Source organism: Carassius gibelio, chromosome B1 (genome assembly GCF_023724105.1).
Source record: "Carassius gibelio isolate Cgi1373 ecotype wild population from Czech Republic chromosome B1, carGib1.2-hapl.c, whole genome shotgun sequence".
In the NCBI taxonomy this organism is placed as follows: domain Eukaryota; kingdom Metazoa; phylum Chordata; class Actinopteri; order Cypriniformes; family Cyprinidae; genus Carassius; species Carassius gibelio.
This window is the reverse complement of record NC_068396.1, coordinates 34,720,076-34,731,266: the sequence shown is the minus strand read 5'-3', so window position 1 is coordinate 34,731,266 and position 11,191 is coordinate 34,720,076. Positions and strand designations below refer to the sequence as shown.

The 11,191-nt window shown below is 36.1% G+C and overlaps 1 pseudogene; it reads left to right on the top strand.

The window, feature by feature from the left end:
* Nucleotides 1–719: 719 nt before the first annotated feature.
* On the top strand, nt 720–8,903 carry LOC127949409 (NLR family CARD domain-containing protein 3-like; annotated as a pseudogene).
* Nucleotides 8,904–11,191: the final 2,288 nt, after the last annotated feature.

The following is an 11,191-nucleotide window of genomic DNA, read 5'->3' as shown; positions in this document are numbered from 1 at the left end:
GGTAAACTAAAATGTGGTTTTATTCAAATCAAAATAAATTGATTCATTCTACCAGACTACATTAAGTTGTACCAGTAAAATGTATCTTTTCACAGTTGTGATCGATGTCACACCATCTGTCTACACCATTATAAGTTCTGGTTTCTCATCTTTGCCCTCATGTCATGCAATACAATCGTTTAATTCACAGGTAACCATGGATTATCCTTTACACATGTTAAATACTATATGTCATGTTTCTGGTGGTGTTTGTAGCGCAATGGTGTGGTGAATGTCAATAAAAGGTTATTCCTTCATCAGATGACATAACAGTTTCTAGATCTTTAGTTTTTGAGTTGAGTTTAATTTTCATTCAGACTGTGTGCTCTCCCTACTGAAAAAAAAAACAAAACAATAGAAACCGTTACAAAATGTGTAATGGTTTTACTGTTTATAATTGGACTTGTATTGGTTTTAATGGAAACTGTATTGGTTCCTGTGGTTCTCATCTTCTATGTGTGGCTTAATTGTTAAAAACAATAAATCCTAAAGGAATATGTCCCAAAACACACCGAACAATTTTTTTTTTTTTTAATGATGGTTTTAATGGTTAAAAATGAATGGTATTTGTAGTGGAAAGCAATTACATTTTCTGTGATGGTTTAAAGGGTTTTTTGTTCAGTAGGGCTGTCACCTACATCACAGCTGCTCTAGAGTGATCTCACTTGAGTGTGATGATGCTCTGCGCCACTAGAGGAGCGCGAGAAAGTTTAGATCTACTGCGAAGGAACACGTGACTAACTAGAAACGAAAGTAAAGGAGGGTGAAACGAGGACACGCAATTTCAAGGTTTTAAAGCGGTCACTTCTTTAAATCTCCTTTTTTGTGGTAAGTTATTTATTTATTTATTAAGAATTTACCATGTAACCTAAGCTTGTATGTCTCCTTCACTGAGCTGCTGTTTGTGTGTTGCTGTTCTTTACACTGGTGATGATGACAGTTCGACACGTACGTTAGACAACTGAAGTGCGTAGCTGAAATATTTTGATTGCCAACTTTGACTATTAAAGAGGACGAAGATCGGAAGAACAGAGACAGAGGAGTGCGAGAGCCATAAATATTTTACTGTGAATCCTAGTTGTTGCAGACAATACACTTCCCTTAGGCTACAACGCTTTCTAAAGCGTTCAGAGCAACTGTTCTACTCTATCAACTCCGCTTCCTCCTCCTCCTCTTCCTCCTCAAAAAAAAAAAAAAAAAAAAAAAAAAAAAAAACGTTACTGAAAGTATTTGCTAAAGTGAATTAACTGGGATTTTATGTTTCTGGTTGAACACAATTTCGTCCTTGTTCTTCGTTTGGGGGTTTTCCCGTAACGTTTATGTCAATTTTGCACAGGATTCGCAAAAACTGAGTGCACGAAAACAAAGCGATTCATCATTATTCTCCACATGCTTTAAAATATGGAATTAAATATAGAATTATAGAAATTTTATACAATTCACCGTATATGGTGTGCATGCTTTTCAGGTAATTTGTAGTTACAGAATCCCATCAGCAAATTCAGAGGCATAACCATTATTTCAGAAGAGAATATAGTTTTAGATTTACTCACACTCATGCCATCCAAGATATAAGTGATTTCCCTCAGTAATAACATTACAGTAAAGAAGATTTTTTGCTAGAATGAATAATTCAGCGGCTGCCGTTTTAACTAAAAAGCTGCTTGGTTTAAGTTAAAAATCTTTCCTGCTCTACTGAAGAAAAAAAACATCAGCACTTCATAATCCTGCATAAAACTTGTTATCCAAAGCTACTGATCAGTGTTTCTTTTTTCTCAGTGTGTTTGTCTATTTACTTTCTTTTGTCTGGTTTTATTTTTATCTTCATCCTTTTTGCATCGTGAAAGGTCAAGCAGTCTCTCAGCATTGTCTTTGAGAAATAGTAGGAAACTAGTCTCTGTGAAGAAGAGATAAGGACACAACCTCTAAAATGAGTTCTCCGTCTCCTGAGTTCAGCTGTGATCAACAGATGGAGAATCTCCCCACTACATCTGATGATGAAGCAGGGACCACTGAGCCCAGGTAAGACATTAGCCGTTTTAGCATTTGTCAGATGCTTTTATTCAAAGTTATTCGCAGTGCATCCTAGAAGCCTGCGGTTGGTTTCCCAGACAGTTTCCCAAATCCTGGCCACATCTGGCCGACATGGATTTCACACAGGCCAGATGTGGGCCGGATCTGGGCCAACACTATGTGCTGTCTATGAGGTGAACGGCATCTCATATTACCACCAGAGAGACACAAAATAATTTTCCTGAATCATTTTCTGTCATGCTGGGATGCAATCCTGCCTACTTCTGTTCTTCTGTGAGCACTTTCTTCTCAACTGAGAGGAAAAAAAATGTACACTGGTCTTAGCTACGTCCAGCTTTGCAATAAATATTTACAACTAAAACTATGAACAGGCGCAACTATTGCCCAGCTGACTGTGAGTTTATGTACAGCAAACGTAACATTGAATGTCACTTTAAAAAGTATTTAAACATTTTTAGTTTGTATTTCGTGATAAAATTGACAGATTTGAAAGTGGATATTATCTGTCTCATTAAAAGTAGCAAATAACAAAGCTTATTATAATTCATCTGTGGCAGGTGATTTACAAGTTATTTATACTGTCCAAGCTGTTATATTGTCCATCCAAACAAGATAATGCATGGTACAGTTTCTTCTAATAATTCCATATCGCATGTAACATTTTACTGCATAATTACATAAAGAAATATATTTTGTGTTACCCAGTCAGCAGTGTGGTAGCCTACATTTGCTATACATCGCTTATACTGATTGAGAAATATTATAAACATTACAGTTCAAGTCTGCAGTATGAATTAATTTACGGACATGAATCCAAAATCTAATAATGTCCAAATAAACCATGACTTCTCTTTTCTTTAAACATAAATCAAGGTTTCATTCAGATTATGGACAAGAGCTAGTTACTGCCAGAACTTGAGACATGGGGATTGATAAACAGCAGATAGATCTAAAATTTGTTTTTGTTTGTCAATTAATTAAACTTTTGTCAGTGTCACCAGGAGGACAAAACAGAGACCAGAGTCTATAAAACCCAGTATTGTGTCTATGAAGGGCAGCAGATCCCTGATGCAACCCCCAGAATTAAGTGGTGGAACAGTGACCTCTGACCCCAGGTAATTTACTTGCCACATGTGCATTTGTCAGATGCTTTTATGTTTTCTCTGTATTTTTTTCTTATATGCATCTCTATTCTTGTCTGTACTTTTCTGAATAATCTTGATCTTTATATTACATAATTATTATTATTATTTTGTACTCCTTATTTGTAAATTGTTTTGGGGGAAAAAATGTAATTCTAACAAATATATAATTGTAATATTGTTGTATACAATACAGATAGTTTGTTTGAAGCAGCTTTGCAGATATAGACAAGAAATTAGTTATTTAATGATGCAAACAAAATACAATTCTACTTTACAGCAGCTCTAAAAATGCAAAATTAATCAGTCATTATTCAGGTAAAATAACTTCACTGTTAGTTAAGTTAGTTAAGTTCTGTTCAGCCAATATATAAAGCATTTCTGGAGAAAACAGTGATGTCATCATCCAGCTCAACTCAGTTTAATTCTCATCCATCAGTGTCTGTGCAGTTAAGTGAATAGTATTGCCAAATATCAAGTGTCCCTAAACAAGCAAGCTAAAAGGCGACAGTGGAAAGTATGTGTAATAAGAATGTGCAAAATGATTTTTTTTTTTTTTTTGTCTTTTGTAAGTATCAGCAGGAGGAAGCGACAGAGATCAGTGTCTCCAGAACCCAGTGGTGTATCTGTGAAGAGTAACAGATCCTTGTTGCAACCCCTAAGTTTCTGTGATGAAACAGTGACCTCTTATACTTGGTTAGTATCGAGATGTTGTTCTTGCATTACTCCCCCTAACTGCTATACTTATTAAAATGATTGATATATGTCTTGTGGTCTTCAAAGACTCCAATGACTTTTTGCAATGACAATAATTGACTTTTTCTTTTTTCGGGATCTCACTACAGGCAGGAAAGAACTGAAGCACACCTACAGAAACACACACTTGAAACTGTAGACCTGCAGAGAGTCAGAGACCAACACAAAACCAGCATGAAGATCAAGTATGAGAGATTATTTGAGGGAATGAAACTCCAGGAGAATGAAACCCCCTTGAACAGGATCTACACACAGCTCTATATCATAGAGGGAGAGAGAGAAGGAGTGAATGAAGAACATGAGGTTTTACAGATGGAGAAAAAATCCAGAACACAACACTCACAAGACACTTCAATCGACTGCAATGACATCTTTAAAGCCTCAGCTGAAGCAGGATCTGAGGAGAAAGATCAGATCAAGACTGTTTTTTACTAAAGGCATCGCTGGAATTGGAAAAACCATCTCTGTGCAGAAGTTCATCCTGGACTGGGCCGAGGGAAAAGCCAATCAGGATGTAGATTTCATGTTTGTGCTTCCATTTCGAGAGCTGAACTTGATCCGAGATCATCAGTACAGTCTTCACAGACTTCTGCTGGACTTTCATCCTGAACTTCAAGATCTGGACTCACAGATTTATGAGGAGTGTAAAGTTGTGTTCATCTTTGATGGTCTGGATGAAAGCAGAATCACACTGATGTTTTCAGACGCTCAGAAAGTTTGTGATGTGACTGAGACTTCATCAGTGGCTGTGTTGATGTCAAAGCTCATGAAAGGAGAGCTGCTTCCCTCTGCTCTTATCTGGATCACCTCCAGACCAGGAGCAGCCAATCAGATCCCCTCCAAATACATCCACCGTCTGACAGAAATTCAGGGATTCACTGAGCCTCAGAAGGAGGAATATTTCAGGAAGAGAATCAGTGATGAGCATCAAGCCAGCAGAATCATCTCACACATCAGAAGAGCAAGAAGCCTCCACATCATGTGCCACATCCCCGTCTTCTGCTGGATCTCATCCACTGTGCTTCAGAAGCTCCTGGAAGAAGATCTGAGAGCAGAAATCCCTCAAACTCTGACTGAAATGTACATCCACTTCCTGCTGATTCAGATCAACATTAGGAAGCAGAAGTATGAAGAGAGAGATCCAGAGAAACTCCTGCCGTCCAACAGAGAAGTTATTGTGAAACTTGCTGAAGTGGCTTTCAAACAGCTGATGAAGGGCAATGTGATGTTCTGTGAGGAGGACCTGATTGAGAGCGGCATAGACGTCACTGAAGCCTCAGTGTATTCTGGGATTTGCACTAAGATCTTTAAGGAGGAAACTGTGATTCATCAGAGGAAAGTCTACAACTTCATTCATCTGAGCCTTCAGGAGTTTCTCGCTGCTTTCTATGTGTTTTACTTTTATGTGAGAACAACTATGGAAGGATTGAGGAATTTTGCTTCATTACAAAATGTGCTTAAATGTACAGTAGATAAAGCTCTAGAGAGTGAGAATGGACGTCTGGATCTGTTCCTGCGGTTCCTGCTGGGCATCTCACTGGAGTCCAATCAGAGACTCTTACAGGATCTACTGACACACACAGAGAACAGCTCAGAGAGCATCAGGAGAACCACACAGTACATTAAAGAGATGATTAAAGATGGACATGAACTCTCCACTGAAAGATCCATCAATCTGTTCCTCTGTCTGCTGGAAGTGAAAGATCAGACTCTGTCCAGAGAGATTCAGGAGTTTGTGAAATCAGACAAACACTCAGAGAAGAAACTCTCTCCTGCTCACTGCTCAACAATCTCCTACATGCTTCAGATGTCAGAGGAGCAACTAGATGAGCTTGTTCCAATGAAATACAACACATCAGACGAAGGGAGAAGAAGACTGATACCAGTTGTGAGAAACTGCAGGAAAGCTCTGTGAGTGTTGAATCAAGTCTTACAGTAAATTCTTTCCTCAATGGAATTATAGTTTATGTTGTTATACTAGTTGATGCTGTACACCTTGAGTTTATTCTGTTCTTTTTAAACTTTCTAGTAGAAGACACTGATGTTATTTAAATAGCAATTACAGAATTAAAGACATTATTTTTTGTGTCTTTCAGTATTGCTGGCTGTAACGTGACTGCTCAGGATTGTGAAATTGTATCATCAGCACTCCAATCCTCAAACTGTGTCCTGAGAGAGCTGGATCTGAGCAACAATGACCTGCAGGACTCAGGAGTGAAGCTGCTCTCTGAGGCACTGAAGAGTACAAACTGTCAGCTGGAGATACTGAGGTTCGAGTCTCAAGTTAAGTCATTTACATGAGGAGTCATGATATTTACAGATTAAGGTTCCATACTAACATTAAAGTCATCCCCTGTTTCCTATTGATGTGTGTCTATAGGTTGTCTGGCTGTATGGTGACAGAGGAAGGCTGTGGTTATTTGTCTTCAGCTCTGAGTTCAAACCCCTCACATCTGAGAGAGCTGGATCTGAGCTATAATCACCCAGGACCATCAGGAGTCCAGCTACTCAAACACAAACTAGAGGATCCAAACTCCTCACTGCAGATGCTCAAGTATGTGGAGTAGAGAGTGGGTTTTACTCAAGATTACTCAAGATCTAACATGTATTTTCCACAAAGTTGCAAAACTTTCTGCATTTATAGTAATCACACTTTCTTTTTCCTTTTTTAACACTAACTTAAAATGTGCATAGCAATTTCAGCATAATCTGTCATAATGGCATGATATTTTGGGCATGGGTTTTGTTATCATTATTGTCTTGGGAGTGAGAACAGGTCAGCTTTTTTGGCTTCAATTGAGGAGAGGCTTTAATAAGCTTAGTTCAGTACAGAAACAGCGGAATACTTTTTGAATTGACAGTCTGTTCACTAACCTTCAATGTGTTAACCAGTAAAACTTTATTTTGGAATGAGCTATGTTTGGATATTACAATTTACAAAATAAACCCTGTCTTATGAGATGAGTTGCTGAGAATATTGCAACAAGTATGACTTTTATTTTCATGCAATCTGCAAACAAAGCTTAACTATCACAAAGCGAAAATTCTTTTAAGGTAGTTTGTTCCAGCATTTTGGAGATTTTGCCACAGTTCTGGATTTAATATGCTTTTTTCTGTTTCTTCGTGAAATCTGTCATTTTGCTTGACCTTCACTTTTTTTAGCAGAAATCTGAATTTGCCTCCTGTTTTCTCTGTTTGAATCCTTTGTTAAAAAAAAAAAAACAACAACAAAAAAAATCTGTATTCACTGATTTTAAAATGCTCACAGATTTTTTTGCGCATTCTTGCAAACTTCAAATCATCATACATTATTCATCAGTGGCTTATATTTGTCTCTGTTTAGTTTTGACCATGGAGAGCCTTTGAGAATCATCCCGGGACTGAGAAAATGTAGGTATTTTTTCTCTTTTACATGTGGCTTGTAGGGACTCTCCGCCTGTGTAATGGTTTTTGAACTGTACAAACTGTATTTTCTATCTCCTTACCCTCCGCCTACACCTCATAAAAAATGTTCTGTATTTTTTTTATTTTTAAATAAAGGCTGTTTAGTATGTTTAAACCCATTTGGTTTACAGAGAGAGATCATAAACCATGTTTACATTGAAATACCTGTGTTATCAGATTTGTCATTATATCAGCCATATATGCCAGAACACACACACACACACTCAGAGCTCGAGACTGTCCTTAATGTACTTGTGATGTCTCTTCTTGTGTTCAGATGCCTGTGATCTCACACTGGATCCAAACACAGCACACACTCAACTCATCCTGTCTGAAGGGAACAGAAAGGCAAAACACGTCCAATATCATCAGCAGTATCCTGTTCATGAAGAGAGATTTGAGCAGCATGAGCAGGTTCTGAGTCAAGACAGTTTGACTGGACGCTGTTACTGGGAGGTTGAATGGAGCGGATGGGCTTACATAGCAGTAACATATAAAGGAATCAACAGGAAAGGAGGAAGTGAATCTTGGTTTGGATACAATGACAAATCCTGGAGTCTGTACTGCACTGAAAACATATATTCTGCCTGGCATGATAATAAGAAAACTGATATACCAGCCCCTTCATCCTCTAATAGTGTAGGAGTGTATGTTGATGAGTCGGCTGGCACTCTGTCATACTTCAGCGTCTCTGACACACACAAACTTACACACTTACACACATTCAACACCACATTCACCGAACCTATGTATGCTGGATTCAGGGTGTTTAAATCCTCATTGTCTCTGTTTCAGTTTAAATAATATGATGTGGAAACAACTGAGCTGTCAAAAACAAATCGTCTATATTTTCAAGCAGTAAGAAACTTAGATTTTTCCTATTTTTCTTACATAACTTACAAATATTAGAAAGTTTTGATGCCTTCAGTGTTGCTTTTTGCTTTTACCTTTTTAAATGCTGGTGTACGGCTAAACATTGAGCAAATCTATTTTCCCAAGTTGCAGTATAAGGATTTAAGTACTACACAACACCATGTTTGAAATAAGAGTGTTAGTTTGTGTGTGTGTGTGTGTGTGTGTGTGTGTGTGTGTGCGTGTGTGTGTGTGTGTGAGCATGCATCTTATGACTTGTGCAAAGAGAGATCCATATTTTTCTCTAGGAAGGTGAATTTGTTTCCCTTCTTTTGTGATGATTAAAAGCACAGAATGACATAAGGTGTTTTTTTTGTTGTTGTTGTTGTTGCTACCTTGGCATGTTAAACTTTATACTGTAGTTTTCTTTTCCTGTTTTGAATTTTTTCTTTTCATGTAACCTAAAAATGTGGTTTTATTAAGGTCAAAATAAATAACAAGCAGTATTCATATTTCTGAACTTACATGATGTAGGCATCAGATCAGGTGAAAATGTCTCTTTAATGTAACATCTGCACAGTGTGACAAAACAGAGTTACTGGTTTTCCTCAATAAATCTTTGTACATGATGAATCACGTTCACTGTCTGTCACGTTATGTGCTTATAGCTCAGATTCAGTGTTAGGAGATTCATGCTGACATAAAAAAATAAAATAAAATGGACACCATTACAAAATTTGTAATGGTTTAACTGTTTACATTTGGACATGCATTGGTTTTAATGGAAACTATTGGTTCCTGTAGTCACCTTCTATTGGTGGCTTAGTTGTTAAAACCAATGCAATATGTCCCAAAACAAACTACAGAAAAAAAGAAAAACATTTTTTAAATGGTTTTAATGGTTTTAAAGTCGATGGTATTTGTCTCTGAGCCTGCTTCTTATTCATTATCATTGGAGGTTATGGAGAGTGGGGTAAGCTGACCCACCCCCTGTATCTTGGCAGCTGTACACTTTTACTGTCATGTGATGATGTATTTTGGAAAACACCCATGATTTCTGCCAGACTGTGATAAGGAGAAAAACATGGGGGAAATGGAAAGCACCCATTTACTTTAAAAACTGTTTTTGGCTTGTCAAAATAAAATGTTTGCATGTGTATTGGTTGTTAAATCAAAAGTAAATTTATCCAGTTCTAAAAATATTATTTTAAGTGATTTAGCAACAACAACAAAAAAATAATAATAATATTAACTTGAACTGGTAAGGTGCCGTAGCTATTTTATTTTTATTTTTTGTTTTGTTTTTATCCAAAATGGCAGCTATGGGGCAAAGTGGCAGAACCACATTGGTAAAAATGGCTAATCGTATCCCAACTCTATAACACATCATATTTTATTAAAACCAAATTATATAGTATGCCTATAAATTTTTTACATTTATAAAACATTTATACATTTATAAATGTTCTAAATTAGTTGTTTATTAGTATATAATATAGCTTTGTGCTGTAAAATATTAAATTAAATGTTTAATACTTATAGGGGAAAGTGGGATAAGATTAGCCATTTTTACTAATGTGGTCCTCAAGATAAGGGAAAATGATTCAGCAGTACAGTGAAAGTATCTATCCTATCCTATCCAAATGAAAGTATTCCTACCATTTTAATTGTTCAGAATATATCTATGATAATAGATAATAGTGTTCTGTTGGGGTAAGTTGACACGAGTCGAGTCAGTGGGTAAGATGCACTATCGCGGTGTAAAACGACCATCTGACTGAAACTGATTCAATCCCATGTGAAATAAATAATCATTTAAAAAATAATTAAATAATTTTATTTTACAAACAGTCATTATTTCTTTCATAAAGGTAACTTTAACAACATAAAACCAACAAAATTAAGTTTAAATTTCAATAGTTAATTGTTTGCCTCTGAAACAATATGTTGAACACAAGTTGTAACATTCCTAAAAACAGACTAAACAGAGAGTTTGTTGGCCATTAGGGACTACAGGTGGAAATATATCTGATTATAATGCAAGGAAAAGCATTTTCTGGTTCTTATCAGAGAAGGATTTGGTGCAGTTTTACACAGACCCTGTCAAATAAACTGCAGAGGGTATATATATATATATATATGATAAACTAAACCAGTAATATATTACATTAAAATACAATTTTATAATTCATCGATTTAACTTAACTACAGTGCCTTATGGTGGGGTAAGTTAAAATGCTGACACAATTTAGCCCACAGCATTTGACTCACTTGCCCCATAGCTGCCATTTTGGATAAAAAAATAAAATAAATAAAAATAGCTACAGCACCTTACCAGTTCAAGTTAATATATATATATATATATATATATATATATATATATATATATATATATTATGTTGCTAAATCACTTATATGTATCATAATATTTTTAGACCTGAATACATTTATTTTGATGTAACAACCAATACACATGCAAACATTTTATTTTGACAGTTTTTAAAGTAAGTGGGTGCTTTCCATTTCCCCCATGTTTTTCTCCTTATCACAGTCTGGCAGAAATCATGGGTGTTTTCAAAAACACATCATCACATGGCAGTAAAAGTGTACAGCTGCCAAGATACAGGGGGTGGGTCAGCTTACCCCACTCTCCACAACACTGTAAAAAAAAAAAGTTGTGTCAACTTAAAAAAATAAGGCAACTTATCGCAAGCGATTTTTTGAGTAAACTTAACAAAGAGGACCAATGTCCACCCAACTTAAAATAATAACTTAATATTACAAGTTGTCACAATATAAAATAGTCTAAAAATAAAAATAGTTAACCTAAAAAATATCAGAACAATTTTATTTTTTGTTTACTGAACACAAGGCCTATTATTTACCTTTAGCTGATGCTTTTGTCCAAAAGCAACTTACAATTG